The sequence below is a fragment of the Humulus lupulus genome, chromosome 4 (genome assembly GCF_963169125.1).
Source record: "Humulus lupulus chromosome 4, drHumLupu1.1, whole genome shotgun sequence".
Lineage (NCBI taxonomy): Eukaryota > Viridiplantae > Streptophyta > Magnoliopsida > Rosales > Cannabaceae > Humulus > Humulus lupulus.
The window spans coordinates 49,652,919-49,670,965 of NC_084796.1; the positions used below are offsets into that span (position 1 = coordinate 49,652,919).

At 35.4% G+C, this 18,047-nt stretch overlaps 1 non-coding gene across 1 annotated transcript; it reads left to right on the forward strand.

The window, feature by feature from the left end:
* The first annotated feature begins 17,546 nt into the window (after window positions 1-17,546).
* On the forward strand, window positions 17,547-17,653 carry LOC133833625 (small nucleolar RNA R71). The gene has a single exon (XR_009892995.1). It is a non-coding gene; the product is annotated as a small nucleolar RNA R71 (small nucleolar RNA).
* The last annotated feature ends 394 nt before the right edge of the window (window positions 17,654-18,047 follow it).

An 18,047-nucleotide genomic window follows, 5' to 3' on the forward strand; every position in this document is an offset into this window, starting at 1 on the left:
TATTATAGATGCTTTGTGGAGGGCTTTTCCAAGATTGCGTCACCACTGACTGAGTTGACACGCAAGAATCAAAGGTTCATATGGTAAGATAGGTGTGAGGATAGCTTCTAGAGACAAGTTTGTGGTTTATTGTGACGCCTCGAGGCGGGGCCTAGGTTGTGTCCTTATGCATACAAGGAAGGTGATTGCCTATGCATCACGTCAGCTAAAGGAGTATAAATAGAGGTACCCCACTCATGATCTAGAACTTGCAGCAGTGATTTTTTCAGTGAAGGTGTGGTGACACTACTTGTATGGTGAGAAGTGTGAGATATACACAGATCACAAAAGTTTGAAATACTTCTTCACCTAGAAGGACTTGAACATGAGGCAGAGACGTTGGTTAGAGCTGGTGAAGGATTATGATTGTGAGATCATTTATCAACCAGGGAAAGCCAATGTGGTTGCAGATGCCTTAAGCCAGAAGGGTTTGGGTCAGTTGTACAATGCAAGATAGATATCTAAGGAGTTGGCAAAGGATATGACTAGAGCAGGTATTGAGTTAGTGGTGGGCCAGTTAGCCAACATCAACCTGCAATCTACTCTTTTAGAAATGATCAAGGAGAAACAGTTGGGTGACCCACAGTTGGGAAGGATTAGAGGGGACATCCTAGCTGGAGTGGCTAAGGACTATACAGTGTCAGGCATGGGTATATTGAGATATAAGGATCAGATTTGTGATCCGATGGACACTGGGATCAGACGGGAGATTCAGGATGAATCTCATACTGTAACGCCCTACTACCTTAGAGCCGTTACCAAGTGAGTTTAAAAATGTGCACTCACTCGCTAATCGAGGCTTTTAAAGCAAAAGTGTAATTAAGTCATAAACAAAGTAGAAATTTTAGTAATAACCCTATTTCATTGAAAATCATAAAAGTTTAACACCTGGGATCCCAAAATACAGTTTAGAAATATTTAGAACATATAAATACAACCAAGTCGGCTAAACGACAAAATCTAGGTTTTATGACAACAATCTCCCAAAATCCACTGGCTGTGGCAGCCAGGTAGGCCAAACATGTACACGCCGCCTCATGCTTGCTACACTCATGGTTTGTTGACTTTCTCCTTGCCCTTACCTGCACCACAGAGCATCCGTGAGCCGAAGCCCAGCAAGCAAACCCACAAACAGATAACATATGCAAAAATCAACATATAACATATAAACAGGCCATCAGTAGGCTAAACACATACGGCCAAGCCGACCCAGGCACTTTACCAGGCCTTGGGTTTGCGGTCCACACCGTGAGGATATCCCAGGTATCCTTTAGGGTCCCGCCTAGGCAGCTCACACTCCACGTGCTCAATACTGCTCTTGGCCCCTTGCCGCACTCGGCCTTGCACTCAACGTGCCCAATGCCATTCCTGGCCCTTTGCCGTTCTTGGCCCCTGCCGACCTCGGCCTACACCGTTCCCGGCTCTCGCCGATCATTCACATAGTTGCACTCATAGCATAATAAACATATACTGAACACTAACAAATTCAATCAAAGGGCTACGCCCTGCAATTTCAAACATATTGGGCTCAACCCTGCATACAAGCTCTATGGGAACAAGGGTTTTCTTACCTGAGTCCCGAGCTCTCTGAGCACCGCTATCCCGAGCACAATCCTCTAACTTGAGCCTCACCGAAACCCTAGTCACAACACATTAACAATATCCATCCATCAAGTTCTACTCCATTAAATAACTTTGAGCCATAACTCTAACCTTCGGGACCTTGAATTCTATCAATCCAGGTGATAAAATCCATCCTGAGCTTTAACCACTGAGTTCCCAAGTCTAAACACACTTAAAAACTCAAACTGACACTAAGAGCCGCGGCCCTACCCACAGGCGCCGCGGCTAGCCTCGAAACAGAGGCTAGCACTTCCCTGCAACACACACGGGCCGCGGCGCGCATCACCAAGTGCCGCGGTGCACCTCAAGCTTCTCAGCCACCCATGTCCGCGAGCACACACGGGCCGCGGCATGCCCCTCTTAGGGCCGTGGCCCTAGCCTCCAACCCAGAAATCTTCATCCTTTTCCAGCATTTTTTTCAAACCAATTCACCCAAAACCAAACTAGCAATCCTAGATAATTATCACAAAGGTTCTGGCCCAGTTTTAACATCAAAACCTATCAAGAAACAGCCCCCAAAACTCAACCTAACAATCAAATCCCAATTCAAACTTAGCCCACATGCAACTTCTATATACAACCTTAAACCAGCTGCAAAATTGGCTCAAATCAACATATTAAGAAATTACCTTGATGAATTATACTTCTTTGCAGATTCTCTAAATCCCAAGCTCAGCTTCAATCCTTAGTTCTTGACTAATGCCACCCAAAGCTTAATTCCCTTGAGTTTGTCTTAGAGAGTGAAAGAGAGAGAGATGAGAGACTATCTTCACCTGGGAAGGAAAGGTGAATGTCGGTTTCTAAGTCTCCACTAGCTTCCTAAACTTTGTTTTATTTAACTTAAGCTTTAAGGTTACCTCAAGGCTCGGGGTACCAAAACGTCCCCGAGGACAAAACGGTAAATTTCCCAATATTCCTTCCTAGACATTCTATCCTCAAATATATGTCTAAATATTTATTTCCGTACCCTGATAACCCAATATAATAACTAATGCCCAAATTACCCCTCGACTCGCCCTGAGTCAGATTCTCAACCCCGTTGTGACTTTCTGGCTAACTGCTCCCCAGGACTGTCTCGGGCCGTGCTACACAGATAAATCACATACATATCACATTTATCACAGTTATACCCCTACTATCCAAACAGGGCCCACATGCACATTTAACTCAACTAAACATGCATCTTTATCATATATTCACATAAATTCACATATTAGCATATTAATTCATTTATTTCCCTCCATGCACGCTAATCAAGGTCCTAAGCCCTATTAGAAAATTTCGGTCGTTACACATACTACCCCTTATTCTCTACATCCAGGCACCACGAAGATGTACCAAGATCTGAAAGCTTTATATTGGTGGCCTGGGATGAAGAGGGACGTGACTGAGTACGTGGAGAAGTGTCTGACCTGTCAGCAAGTTAAGGCAGAGCATCAAAGACCAGCAGTGCTATTACATCCTTTGGATATCCTAGAGTGGAAGTGGGAGGACATCACAATGGATTTCGTGGTGGGGTTGCCCAGGACAGTGGGCCAACATAATTCAGTCTGGATCATCGTGGACCGTTATACGAAGTCGGCTCACTTATTACCAGTGAGGACGGACTACATAGTTGACCAATATGCAGATCTCTATGTGAGAGAGATAGTACGCCTTCATGGGACTCTGAGGTCTATCATGTTGGATAGGGATCCTATCTTTACTTCCAAGTTTTGGGGAAGTTTACAAAAGTCAATGGGTACACAGCTGAAGTTCAGTACAACTTATCATCCTCAGATCGATGGTCAGTCTGTGAGGACTATCCAGATACTGGAGGACATGCTGAGAGCATGTGTATTGGACTTTGAAGGGTCTTGAAGTAAATATTTTCCTCTGATAGAGTTTTCCTATAATAATAGCTACCAATCGACTATTGGAGTGGCAACTTATGAGATGTTGTATGGTAGGAAATGCAGATCGTTCATTCACTGGGATGAGATGGGTGAGAGGAAATATTTGAGTTCTGAGGCAATTCAGAGAACCACTGAGGCTTCGCATCTCAGAGTAGACAAAAGAGTTATTCAGACCCAAAGCGGAGGAACATGGAGTTCCAAGTAGGAGACTATGTCTTCCTTAGGGTTTCACCACTAAGAGGGGTGAAGAGATTCAGGAAGAAGGGCAAGCTGAGCCCTAGGTTTGTTGGACCATTTGAGATATTGGAGAGGATCGGTCAGGTGGCCTATAGGTTGGCCTTAATGATGGACCCAAAATATGTATGTTTTAAATATTTATATCGCAAGTGCATGAATCGTTCATATAGAATAGTGATCATGTAAGCAAGGATGTCGAACCCAAAGGAGTTGTCTAAAATAAAAAAGAAAACTATTTTAAACCAAAATTAATAAATTCTAACCTAGGTCCAAAGATTGATGAGATTTTTGTATCAAGAAAATAAAATAAAAGATAATAATAAAGATATTAAAGATAATATATATAACTAAATTAATAATTGTAAACAAGATGGTAGAAGAAAGATTATTAAGATAATAGAATCCACAAAACATAAGTTCAATAATATTTATAAGTACATTGATTCCCAAGTTTTAGTAATAGTAGAAATTAATCAAACTACCACTTATTCAAATTAGATATTCTATTTAAGCACAAGTTACTATAGAAATATAGAATTTATCTTCACTTTTTAAGATATAATTTCAAAGTATTTAGTGTGAATCAATCTAAAGAAATAACAAATAAATCAATGAATATTATTTGTAAGGCAAAACATAATATTTTTGTTCTAATCATTTGATGTGCACAATTTGATGGCACACCTTAATAAAAGAATATTACGATTTTGCACTAATGAAGAACAAAGTATAAATATATACTAACAATAAAAAATACACGATATTTAAGATGAAAGAAAATATTTGAAGAAGAACAATCCATAAACTTTGTTGCACAAATGGGAAATCAACATACAAAATAAATACTATTGAGTTACATATTGTTTCATCCCCACCTTAATAATCTTAAAAATATTAGAAACTCATAACTAGAATAGAAATTACAAAATAAAGAGAATACATACTTGAAAAATGCTCTTGAAAAACATTAAAATGGAGGAGAAAATGGTAGAGAGAAATGGTAGGAAAAATGATGGTAACCAAAAAATTAAGCACAAAAATACATGGTCTTGAAATTACATATTTATAACCAAAATGAGATTATTAAAATAATCAATTTAAATGAATTAAATTAACTAAATAAGGTAAATATGACATGTAGAGGTAAATTTTAGGTGTAATGATGATTTTGAGGTAAAATTTGTGGAAAAATTGGGTAAAAAATTGGCCTTTTTGGACAAAGGGACAATGTATGGGATCAAGAGAGGAGGCAGCTGGTTTTGGTGGTGGCTGTTGGCAGCTGGCCCGTGGGGTGCAAGGGGGTAGGCGGTGGGACCTGGGCCAAGTGGAGGCTAAGGTAGTTGGGCCGAATGGTTGAGGTGGAGGTGAGCCGAAGGAAGAGCTGGCAGGCGGGCCCAGGTGAAGCTATGGGGTGGCATGGGCCTAGCGTTTGGGCAGAGAGGGAAACAGTTGGGCTGGGCTTCGGGCCTTGTGGCAGGGTGAAGCAACTAGTTTGGTCCTTGCTTCAAAATTACCATTTTGTATTTCTTTTCTTTCAAAACTAACACTTTTTTTTTTCTTTTCTCTTCTTTATTTTCAAGCATAACAAAAATGCAAAGTACATCCTACAAAATAAGTAAACATTAAATTATAATCAAATATTTTCAATTATAAAATAAATCATATTAAGTCCATGAAAATATTAATTAAAATTTAATTTACTTTGGCAATTAAGTTCAATAAAATTACATTTTTAACTTTTAATCTAACAACACTAATTTTAAATAATTAAACTACAACATATTATAATAAAATATCTATAAAACACCTATAAAATTACCATAAGACTAATAAATTTAAAATTACTTTAAACAACTTAATAAATTAATTAAAAATGCAAAGAGTAAGCAACAATTAACATAAAAAATGTGGTAAAATAACTCTATTTTGTAGAGTTATCACATCCTCAAACTTAAAGTTTTGCTAGTCCTCGAGCAAAAGAAAATTCAAACATAATTTTTTTTATTGGTGATATCTTAAGTATTTCCTCAAAAATTGCATAGTGATAATAGCTCTAAAAAACTTATGAATATAGATTAAGCTTATGTATTTAATCAAATAGTCAATCTTGCATTCTAAATTATATTTTTAAGAACAACTATTTTTCATATAAACTTATAAAAAAATTATAAGTGTTCTATTATGAAATATATATATGTAATTTAAGCAAAATTAACCCAATAATTAGAAATAAAACTTAAGAAATATTCATATTTTCACGAGAACTACAATCACACTCAATCAAGGTTCTTATCATTGGAAATAAAAGATATCACCAAGTTTTTATTTATTTTTTATTTTTTTTAAACAAAACATAATGAATGGTAAAAAACCATTAAACTCACTACCCCCAAACTTAATTTAAGCATTGTCCTCAATGTGTCAAAATATAAATAGAAATTAAAATTGACAAGAGGTTAGAGTTTAGAATGGCCGTACCTCATCGTGGTGCAACGTCAAGAGAGCAAGAAATACTCTCCTAATGATAATAACCATATAAACTTAATACCCCCAAACTTAATATAAACATTATCCTCAATGTGTCAAAATATAAATATAAATGACAATTTACAAGAGGATGGAGTTTAGAATGGTCGTACCTCATCGTGGTGCAACGTCAAGACAGCAAGAAACACTTAACAAGAGTATAACACACAAAAGTAAACACGAAAAAAAGCACACAAAAATAAACACACAAAACACATAAACACAAGTTACCAAGAGTAATTGCAAGCAATCAAATAACTTGGTAAATAGGATCCTCAAGGAGGATTTCATCCACTTCATCGGTTTTTAATTCTAAAAATGGATTTAATTTTTGTACATTAACTTTAAAAATATCACCATTGTTAGGATTTTCAATTTTGATAGCCCCATGCGAAAAAATGAATCGAACAATATAGGGACCGGTCCACCTAGAACATAATTTTCTTGTAAATAAATGCAACCGAGAGTTGTATAAAAGGACTTTTTGATCGGGAGAAAAATATTTTCTCAAAATATTTTTGTCATGGTAAAATTTCATGCGATCCTTATACTTTTTTGAATAGTCATATGCATCATTCCTAATTTCGTCTAGGTCATTCAATTGGAGTTTTCTTTTCTCACCTGCCTTGTCTAGAGAAATTTTTTACTGCTTAATAGCCCAAAATGCTCTATGTTCTAACTCAACAGGTAAGTGGCATGCCTTCCCATACACAAGTCTGTAGGGTGACATGCCAATGGGCGTTTTGTATGTGGTACGATACGTCCATAATGCATCAGTGAGTCTTAAGGACTAATCTTTCCTAGTTGGATTCACAGCTTTTTCTAAAATGTGCTTAACTTCCTTATTAGACACTTCAACTTGACCACTAGTTTGTGAGTGATATGGTGTTGAGACATTATGTGTAATGCCATATTGTTTCATCAAATGTTCAAATGACTTATTACAAAAGTGTGTACCGTTCTCGCTAATGATAGTACGTGGTGAACCAAAATGGGAAAATATATTTTCTTTCAAAAACCGAAGCACAACTTTGTGGTCATTAGTGTGACATACAATAGCTTCAACCCATTTAGACACATAATCAACTCCAACAAGAATATAAAGATTACCAAAAGAGTTAGGAAATGGTTCGGTAAAATCAATGCCCCAAACATCAAATATGTCAATTATAAGAATAGGATTCAAAGGCATCATATTTCATCTAGTTAAACTTCCTATCTTTTGGCAACGTTCACAAGCTTTACAATACACATGTATCATGAAAGATAGTAGGCCAATAAAAACCACATTGTAAAACTTTGGTAGTTATTTTCTTACCATTAAAATGTCCTCCACATGCATGACCGTGACAAAAAGATATAATTTTAGATTGGTCACAATTTGGAATGCATCTTCTAATTATTTGATCAGGGCAGTATTTAAACATGTAAAGATCATCCCAAATAAATTTTTTCACCTCATAATAAAATTTAGATTTATCATGCTTAGACCAATGAGATGATATTTCTTTAGTGACCAAATAATTCACAATATCAGCATACCAAGGCAAAGAAGAAACATGCATCAATTGTTCATCAGGAAAAGTTTCAGTGATAGGAGTGGAATCATGTATAGTTTCAACAATTAGTCTAGATAAATGATCAGCAACAACATTTTTAGACCCCTTTTTATCACGTATTTCTAAGTGGAATTCTTGTAAAACAGGATCCAACGGATCAAAAACGAGACTTGGCATCTTTTTTCGATAAGAGATATTTTAATGCAGCATGATCAGAATAGACAATAATTTTAGACCCTAACAGATAAGATCTAAATTTCTCCAATGCAAAAACAATAGCAAGAAATTCTTTCTCAGTTGTGGAATAATTTAATTGAGCATCATTTAAAGTTTTGCTAGCATAGTAAATTACATGAGGTATTTTTTCAAGTCTTTGACGTCCTAAGACAACACCTATAGCATAATCAGAAGCATCACACATTATTTCGAAAGGTATTTTCCAATTAGGGGGTCGAATAATGGGTGCAGTAGTTAACAAAATTTTCAATTTCTCAAAGGCAACATGGTAATCATTATTAAAGACAAAATCATTTTCTTTTCCAAGTAAATGGCATAAAGGCTAAGGAATTTTGCTAAAGTATTTTATAAATCTTCTTTAGAAATCGGCATGGCCTAAGAATGATCTAATTTCTTTCACAGTTTTAGGTGGGGGAAGTTTTGAAATAAGATCAACTTTGGCTTTATAAAATTCTATTCCCTCAGATGAGATTACATGACCTAAAATAATTCATTTTTAACCATAAAATTACATTTTTCCCAATTAAGCACAAGGTTTTTCTCTTTGCAACGGATTAAAACAAGTGAAAGATGGTGCAAACATTCATCAAAGGAAGAACCAAACACAGAAAAATCATCCATAATGTAGTGCACCAAATTTTTTTTTTTAGTTATTAAAATTTTGTGTTTTATTTTATTTGTGTTAAGTGTGGTGAATTGTTTTATTTAAATGTTGTTGATTTTATTTAGTTGTTGTTTGTTTGATTTAATTGTTTGTTGTTTTATTTAATTGTTAGAATTTTTTGTAGAATTTTTATGAAATTATTTGTTAAATGATATTTATTTATTTTTATTTTAAAAATGTGATTGTGTGAGATTTGGTTGAATGCACTAAGGTGTATGGTAAATAGTGATGTACCTTAGCGATTTAGTGTGTGCTAGTACATGGTAGCATGATGCACATGTGTAGAATTTCCTACACATTATATAGTTTCCATATATTAGATTTAATTGATTTATTTACAAAAAAATAAATAAATAAAAAGGGAAGGGGAAACCATGTTTTGGACGTGTGGGTGTAGTGGGAAAGGAAGTAAATTTTTCCATTTATTTTCTAAGGCAAATAAATTCAAAATTTGAAGAAAAGAACTATTTTGGGAAAGGAATGTGATCATCATTTTATCTCCTATCAATTGTGATAAAAGAAAATAATAAGAAATTAAAAGAAAATAAAAAGAGAAAGGAAACTTACCTTTTTCTTTTTATTGGGTCATTATGGGAGATAATTAGGTTAAATGGGGAATGAGGTGAAGAGGAGAGCCATTTTCTTGTGGCTGCCGTGTGTTGAAGAGGGGAAGAGAGACAGAGAGTGGCGAGCTAGAGAGAGAAAGGGGAAGGGGCTGCCATTTTCTAGAGAGAAGGAGGAAAGAAATAAAGAAAGAAGGAGAGGAAGAAGGAGAGGGGATTCGAAATCCCTAGGTGTAGGTAATCAAGTTTGTTGTTTGTTTTTCTTTTCATTCTCTTCTTCTTGAATATAGAGAAATAATGTTTTTTTTTTCTTTTCCTTGTTTTCTTCCTTGTTCTTGTTGGGGATTTGAAAAACATAGGTGCTCAAGAGGAGAATCAACCTTGTGGTTTTTGATTTCTATCAAGGAGGTAGTGAATCTATCCTTTGGTTGTTATGATGATGGGTTTTGATATTATGATGTTGGGATGTTTGTGGCTTTGAGGGATTGTTTTGATGAGGGGTTCGACCTAAACATAATCTAGGGTTCATGGTGTTATTTTTGTTTATATTGATAAGCATATTTGTGAGGTTGAATGAATGGGATAGGTTGATTTTGGATACTCTATGTTTCAGCCTATGCATGTCTATAGATTCCCTATGTTTTATGTTTTGTGATTTTCAATATGTTAGATCCATGTACTGGGACCTATGTAATTTGGGTATAGCAATAATTTGAAATCTTGATTATTGGATCCATAAAATTTTGATAGGATGTATATGATATTATGAATAAGTAAATTATGGTATGCATGAAAAATAATAGGATCATGATAGGTTTAATATAAATGCATATATGAAGATTTGTGTTATGTTATTCATGCATGTTGTATTATTATTTTGTTGGGTTGCATGCATGAACTCATTAGAAATAGAATAAGGTTTTTGCAAGGTTGTATATGAATATGTGTTAGTTATGTTTTTTTTTTTGAATTATTTGTATAATAAGAGCATGTTAGGATTTGTGAATTATTGTGTTTATGAAACATGAATGATCTTGTATGAATTTTATGAGGCATGAGGTAGAAGATAAAAATCATAGTGATTTATGCTTGCTGATTTTGTGATTAAATGGTGAAAAGATTGATGAAATAAGGATATGTATGCATAAGAATGACTCTAATGATATGTGGTGTTTGTGAAAATAAAATGGTGTTTTAATTCACACTTAAAATGATGTTTTTGCACAAATAATTACCTACATATATATATTATTTTTTTTTTGAGAAAATATGAGTTTTTAAAAATAAGGATGGTGATTTTAATGATAAATTTGATTGCTGGAATTTTTGTTTAAAAATGTAAAGTGTGTTTCAATAAAAGGAATTTGATTAGTATTTTGAAATAAATCAATAACCTAAACAATGGTAAAATTTAAAAGTGATATTTTTAATATAATATGCATGGTTATTTTACAAGTTATGATTTTCTTTAATTGGATTAAGAAAAATCTTGGATTTAATTCACTTGTGGTTTTTAAATAATGGCTGAAAGTTTAGTTTAAAAAGTTTTAAATAGTTATTTAATTTTCACATATGAATTTATGTTACATAAAATTAAGTATTAAAAATAATTCAAGCAAAATATATTTTTCCCACACTTAAAATTATTATTTTTCTCACATCAAATTATGTAATTCTATTAACTTAAATTAAATTGTTATTTTCTAAGGAGACATGATAATCATAGGTATTTTTTTTAAAAAAAAAATTTCCAAGCCTTTGCTTTTCTTTGTAATTTAAAAATAATAAATGAGTCTTTTATATATTTTTAATGGCTAAATAAAATTGTTTTTATGAAATAAAAAGAATGTCTTGAGAGATTTAATCACCTAGTAATTTTAAGAAGATAAACAATGGTAAACAAAACATGCTACAAGTCTATTATTTTTAAAACGATAGAAGTAAGACGCATGGAAATATCGTTTTAAACGCCACATTTACGCAACGTTCCCACGTATGCATGTTACATGCAAATTCATTTTTACGTCCAAAATTATGTCTATTATGCAACCATATAGTTTTTATAGAAAGATTATGCATGCAATATAGGTAGAATGAGCATTATTCTTTTATGACCTTATGTGTAATTAAACATATTTGTATGTTGTGTGTAACTCCTACCATGTGTGCATGACCCATGCACACATGAGTTATATGAGAGGGCAAAATAGTAATTATGTGAAGCTAAGGAATGTCATTTTGATTATGGTATCGGCTCGTTGAGAAGTTGTGGTTTTACTTAGCTTGTGTAATGCCCCGAATTCTCCGTTGTGTTTAACGGCGTGAACAGTAGGCCGGGAGGGCCATACTTGCTTAATTATGTTATTAATTGATAAAATGCATGTATATGTTGATTATATTATGATATGATGTGAAATGCATGCATGTGAGTCCATATTTATTATTACAGGGGTGTGATGGTAATTTGGCCCGTTGAGGGTAAATTGATTATTTATTCGCATGTTGGTGATATAATTTGAGACCACATTATGATGTGGGTTTGTTCGAGCCATTTGGCATGAGACGATCAAGGAATGTTGATTATCGGTTTGGTCATAACAGGTTTAAGCTCGGGGCTCGGAGTGAGTCTCGGGGTGCTTTTAATGATTAGAGTGTTACCGGGCATTAAAGGGTAACGGGAGGTGAAATATTGGCGTTTGAGGATATTGAGGTTAACGGGAATTGGGAAGTGTTAGTTATGATTAATGGGATTAGTGGAAAGTGTCAAAACTACCCTTGAGTTGGTTTTAGAAGCTTTTAAAGACCTAGGGGTATAATGGTCATTTGTGTTTTGGATATATATGATGTATAGATGGCTGTGAAACAGAACCCAAAACAGAGTTCCCTTCTTCTCCTTCCCGTACCTTCTTCTTGCTTCTTCTTCCTTGTGAGTTTTGTGAACTTGTTGAAGGTTTGAGCTTGGGAGCTAAGCCTTGATACTTTGGGAGAGTGTTCCACAGTGGAAGAGCACCATAACCTGAACTTGAGGTAAGATTTAAGCCATTAGTTTCCATGTATGCTCTGTTTTCGTTCATAGTTTTCAGTTTTAGATTTTGGTATGGAAAGTTGGAATCAAGGGGAGTTCTTGGGATGTTTTACTTGGGTTATGGTGAGGGATAGTTATGGGTGATGTTTGGAGGTTTAAATGGGTGTTTGAGAGAGGTTTGGGTGGTGTTTAAATTGGGTTTGAAGGGTTGGTTTCAAGGGAAAACGCAAGGGAAGAAAAACAGGGGTTTTGGCTGAAATGGGCGTTGCGCCGCGGCATGGCCAGGGTGTGCCGCGGTCCTTGGGAGCTGCTGGGTTTAGGTGCCTCTGTTTGAGGGGCGGGCCGTGGCATGGCCAAGGAGGGCCGCGGCCCTTAAGGCATTTTTGGCCAGAATTAGCTTTTTGGCTCGGGGATGCAAGCCTAAGGCCTCGGGATTGAACCTACTACTCGGTTGAGTAGTGTTTGAGGTCCCGGAGGTTAGGTTTTGGTTTGGGAACCTTGTATTATTCATTTTATTGATGGAATCCCATGATTTGGTTATGACCAGGTAACCGCTAAAGGACCAAAAAGTCGATCGTTCTCAGGGTTGTTCTTTTATTCGTTCTTGCTCGAACCAGAGGTAAGAAAACTGCACCCCAAATGTGACATGCGTGGGTATTCATGAGGCATGTTGATTGTGAGAATATGGACATGGACTGAATATAGAATGTTTAGCATATGTTTCTCATTTGTGCATGGTACTGACTTATTAGTCAGGTTTGGCAAGGGTGCTAGTATCAATTGTGAAGCTGTGACTTATTAGTCAGGTTCGGCAGTGGTATTGGGCACTGATCACGTTGAGCTGACTTATTAGTCAGGACGGCCTTAGCGTGTGTCACGCAAGCCAACAAGATTTGATCTGATCAATCATCAGCATTGAATGACTCAAAGAGCATTAATGCCAGACCGACCCCGAGGGTCGATGAATGAAATAAGCGCTTGGAGGCTAGTGGCTTACTTAGCAGCCACTCTCCCACCTGAATTAGTGACATGCATGGCAGTCACTCAGTACGGTTACCAGAACCTATTGAAGGCTAGTGGCTTACCTATCAGCCACTCTTCCATTTGAGTTAGTGACTTGCTTGTCAGTCACTCAGTGTGGTTTATCAGGACCTCATGTGGTGTTTACTCATTTTTTGGAAAGCTTTATGCTCAGTGTGATTATAATGATAATCATTTGATAATGTTTATGTAAAGTGTTATGTTTACTTGCTGGGCCTTGGCTCATGGGTGCTATGTGGTGCAGGTAAAGGGAAAGAGAAGCTCACCTAGCCTTGAGTGGAGAGCTGATGTGGTGGTGTGTACATATGCAGCCGCTTGACCACCACGGTCAAGGTGTTCTCAGAGGAACTAGGGGGTTTACCCTATTTTTGCCGCTTAGGTCGGCGGGATTGTAACTTTACAACAGTAGTGACCATTTTGTACTGAGAACAGCTTGTAAACATTTTGTTTAGCTCTGCAGAGCAGTTTGTAATAAAATCTCCATTACCTTTTTACTAGTTTTATACCTTGACCTGTTAATTACACTTAGAGCACGTTTTTGACCAAAGGACTCAGGTAGTGAGTCAAATTTTCGGTACACCGTTCACCGTAACTGTTCTGGGGTAGCCAGGGCGTTACAGCTTGGACCTGAGGTAAGGAAGTTAGATAGAATTTATGATTGTTATATTATGAATGGTAAGACTGTTGTGTGAATGAAATGTTATGAATTATGAATGCCATAATGTGATGATATGTTGGCTTGTATGAACGTGGTATGATATGAATGGATGTTAGCGTGATGAACGCGACACATCAAAATGGGTTGCTAAGGATAAGAAGATGTAACTCGAGTTACTAAGGATATGAAGACGTAACTCCATGGGTGGACACGCCGAGGTTATTCAAGGACCAGAGACTCTTGTTTACCTCAAAGGGTGGCATGGACAAGTTAGCGGGCCATGTTCACAAGGAATTGCTTATGATTATGTTATGATGTTTGGTGATGTTTATGATTATGTTATGATGTTTGGTGATGTTTATGATTTTGGTTATGATGTTATGATGTTTATGATATGATGGTGGCATTATGTTGACGTGAATATGTTTATGTTTATGATATTGATGCCAATTTTATGATGATGCTATGATGTATAAAGATGAATGATAGCGTTTGTAATTTGTTGTATCTTACTTGCTTGTTGTTTGTACATCCTTACTGGGCTTTTAGCTCACCCCCCTTACTTTCCCTTCCAGGTAGCAAATAGGTTTCTCTATGGCACGCGTGGTGATGTGGGGAGTTCTATCGTCGTTGTGTGTATAGCGTGGGGGCATCCTATGGACAAAAAATGATCAATTAAAAACGCCATTTTTTTTAATACTGTTATGTTTTATGAGACTTTTTAAACTTATGAGTGGGACTTGAATTATTGGTTGTTTTAGAACTTTGCATAAAAACTAATATTTTCTTTTAAAACTATTGGGCCCAACTTGCATGTTTTAAGCAAGACCCCACTCAAACCTTTATAATAAGTGGCTTTCTTTTATAAACCAATGAAAATGTGAATGTCTTATTAAGTACTAGTCTAGGGCATTCTTACACATAAACACTTCAAGGAATCTTTCAACCATGTCAGAAAAAATTGAAATCATACACCTTTGAAAAGTCACAGGTGCATTGCATAGCCCCAAAGGCATGTGACGATAGGCAAAATTCCCGAAAGGGCATGTAAATGTAGTCTTTTCTTGATCTTCTAGGGCAATGGGGATTTGGTTATACCCCGAATACCCATCAAGAAAGAAATAATATGCATGGCCAACTAAACGTTCAAGCATTTGATCAATAAAGGGTAATGGAAAATGGTCTTTTCTAGTAACATTATTTAGCTTTCTATAGTTTATGCACACTCTCCACCCCATTTGTACTCGAGTAGGGATTAATTCATTTTTCTCATTTTCAACAATTGTGATCCCAGACTTCTTAGGCACAACTTGAACTGGACTAACCCATTGACTATCAGAAATAAGGTAAATGATACCTATGTCTAATAATTTAATGACCTCTTCTCTAGCTACTTCTTTCATATTTGGATTTAGCCTTCTTTGACATTCCCGAGAGGTTTTCGAATTCTCTTCTAGATAGATTTTATGCTTACATATGGATGGGCTAATTCCTTTAATGTCTCCAATGGTCCAACCTATGGCTTCTTTAAGTTTTCTAAGGACATCTAACAATTTATCTTCTTGTTCTTTATCTAAGGTGGATGCTATGATAACAGATAAGGTTTCAGACTCTCCTAGAAAAACATATTTTAAATTTTCTGGCAAAGGTTGAAGGTCTAACTTTGGAGACTCGAAAATTGATTGAACATGATCTAAGGGTGAAAAAGGTCAACTTTGGTTTCATTTAAGGATATAGACTCTAGCAAAGAATTCACATCATCATTAGAATCATCAACATGCAAGTTCATACCAAAGTATTTTTGACAAAAGTCAAGTAAGTCATTTCCATCATCTTCACAAATACTATCTATCATGTTAACTTCATGCACTTCCTCACACTCAACAGATTTAGCAACATTGAATACATTCAATTAAACAGTCATATTTCCAAAAGATAATTTCAAAAAACCATCATGACAATTAACGATTTCATTAGATGTAGCTAAGAATGGTATATCTAAAATGATAGGAATTTGAGCATGCACATTTTCCACAGGTTGAGTATCAAGAACAATGAAGTCAACAGGAAAGTAAAATTTATCAACTTTGATTAAATCATCTTTTATAACGCCCCTAGGAATTTTCATAGAACGATTAGCTAATTGCAGAGTTATAGAAGTAGGTTTTAGTTCACCAAGACCAAGTTATATATAAACAGAATAAGGCAATAAATTCACACTAGCACCCAAATCAAGTAAAGCCTTATTAATAAAATGATCACCAATAATGCATGAAACTGTGGGACACCCAGGATCTTTATATTTAACAAGACTCTTATATTGAATAATGGAACTAGCTTGTTTAGTTAAAAATGCCTTTTTAGGAACATTAATGTTTCTTTTTACAGTACAAAGATCCTTAAAAAATTTAGAGTAGGCAGGAATTTGTTTAATGGCATCTAAGAAGGAGATATTGATACTAACTTGTTTAAAAACTTCTAAGAAGTCATTATATTGACCGCCTTTTTTAATTGGAAGTAATATTTGTGGGAATGGGGCTTTTGGAATGAAAGGATGGATTGGAGTATCCTCATTTGAAGAGTCATTGGCATTAGAACTAGAATGTTGACTCTTTTCTTTTTCTTTTTCAACCTCGGGTATGTAATCGGGTTTGACAATGTTATTTCTGGACCTACGATTTGAAATTGATTTGACTTCTCCATTATGACTAGACTTTCCTATCTCATATTGACCTTTTGGGATTGGGATAGGTTGACTAGGGGATGTTCCTTTTTCTCTATCAGCTAAAATATTAGCGAGTTGTCCTACTTGTGTCTCGAGTTTGGTAATTGATTGAGACTGATTTTGTAGGATTTGTTGAGTGGATTGCATAAATTGTTGTAAAGTATCTTCTAAGGAAGGTTTCCTTTTTTGAGGATATGGCTGATTTTGTGGGGCATGAGTTTGGTTTTGCGTGTTGTATTGGTGCCCTTGATTCATTGGAGGTTGGTTTTGTCTCCATGAAAAGTTTTGATGGTTTCTCCAATTTGGATTATAAGTAAATGAAAATAGGCTATCATTTGGTTTCCCATATGCATGAAGAGCATTGGCCTCCTCAGAAAATGCTTCTTGGTAGGAAGGAAACGATTGAGCATTATGGCAAGGACTAGAACATATAGAAAAAACATCTTTTCTTGATTGTATTTGATAATTTATAGTTTGGCTTATGGCTAAATCTTCTACTTTTCTTACTAATTTTTCTAAGGATGTTCTTAAGTATAATTTGTCTTTTACTTCATACATTCCTCCTCTTTTTGGTGAATTAGTTGACCTAGTCTTAGGATCAAAATAATTCCATTGTTGTGAATTGACAGATAAATCTTCAAGGGCGTCCCAAGCCTCTTGTCCTTGAAATTTAAAAAATTTTCCGATATGAATCATTTGACGATTAGAGGGAGTCAAACCATCATAAAAATATTTTACAAGTCTCCATTTTTCAAAACCATGATGAGGATATTTTAATAATAAATCTTTAAATCTTTCCCAACATTCATAAAACTCTTCATTATCTTTTTTAAAAAACTCGGAGATTTCTCTCCTTAGACTATCAGTTTTATACATAGGAAATTTTTTTAGCAAGAATTTATTATAAAGTTGATCCCATGTAGTTATAGACCCCGTGGGAAGGGAATTTAACCAAGCTTTTTGATTTATCTTTAAATGAAAAAGGGAGTAATCTTAGTTTGACCGACTCACCAGAAATTTTTTGAAATTTAAATGTTGAGCAAATTTCTAAGAAATCTTTGACATGCATGTAAGAATCCTCTCTATCTAAACCATAAAAAGATGGCAATAATTTAATGATTGATGGTTTAAGCTTAAAATGGGTAGCAGAAGTGGTAGGAAAAAAACAATACATGAATGAGCATTAGATGAAATAGGTGCAAAATATTCAAGCATGGTTTTTTCAAGCACAACATTTTCATCAACAAGATTTCTA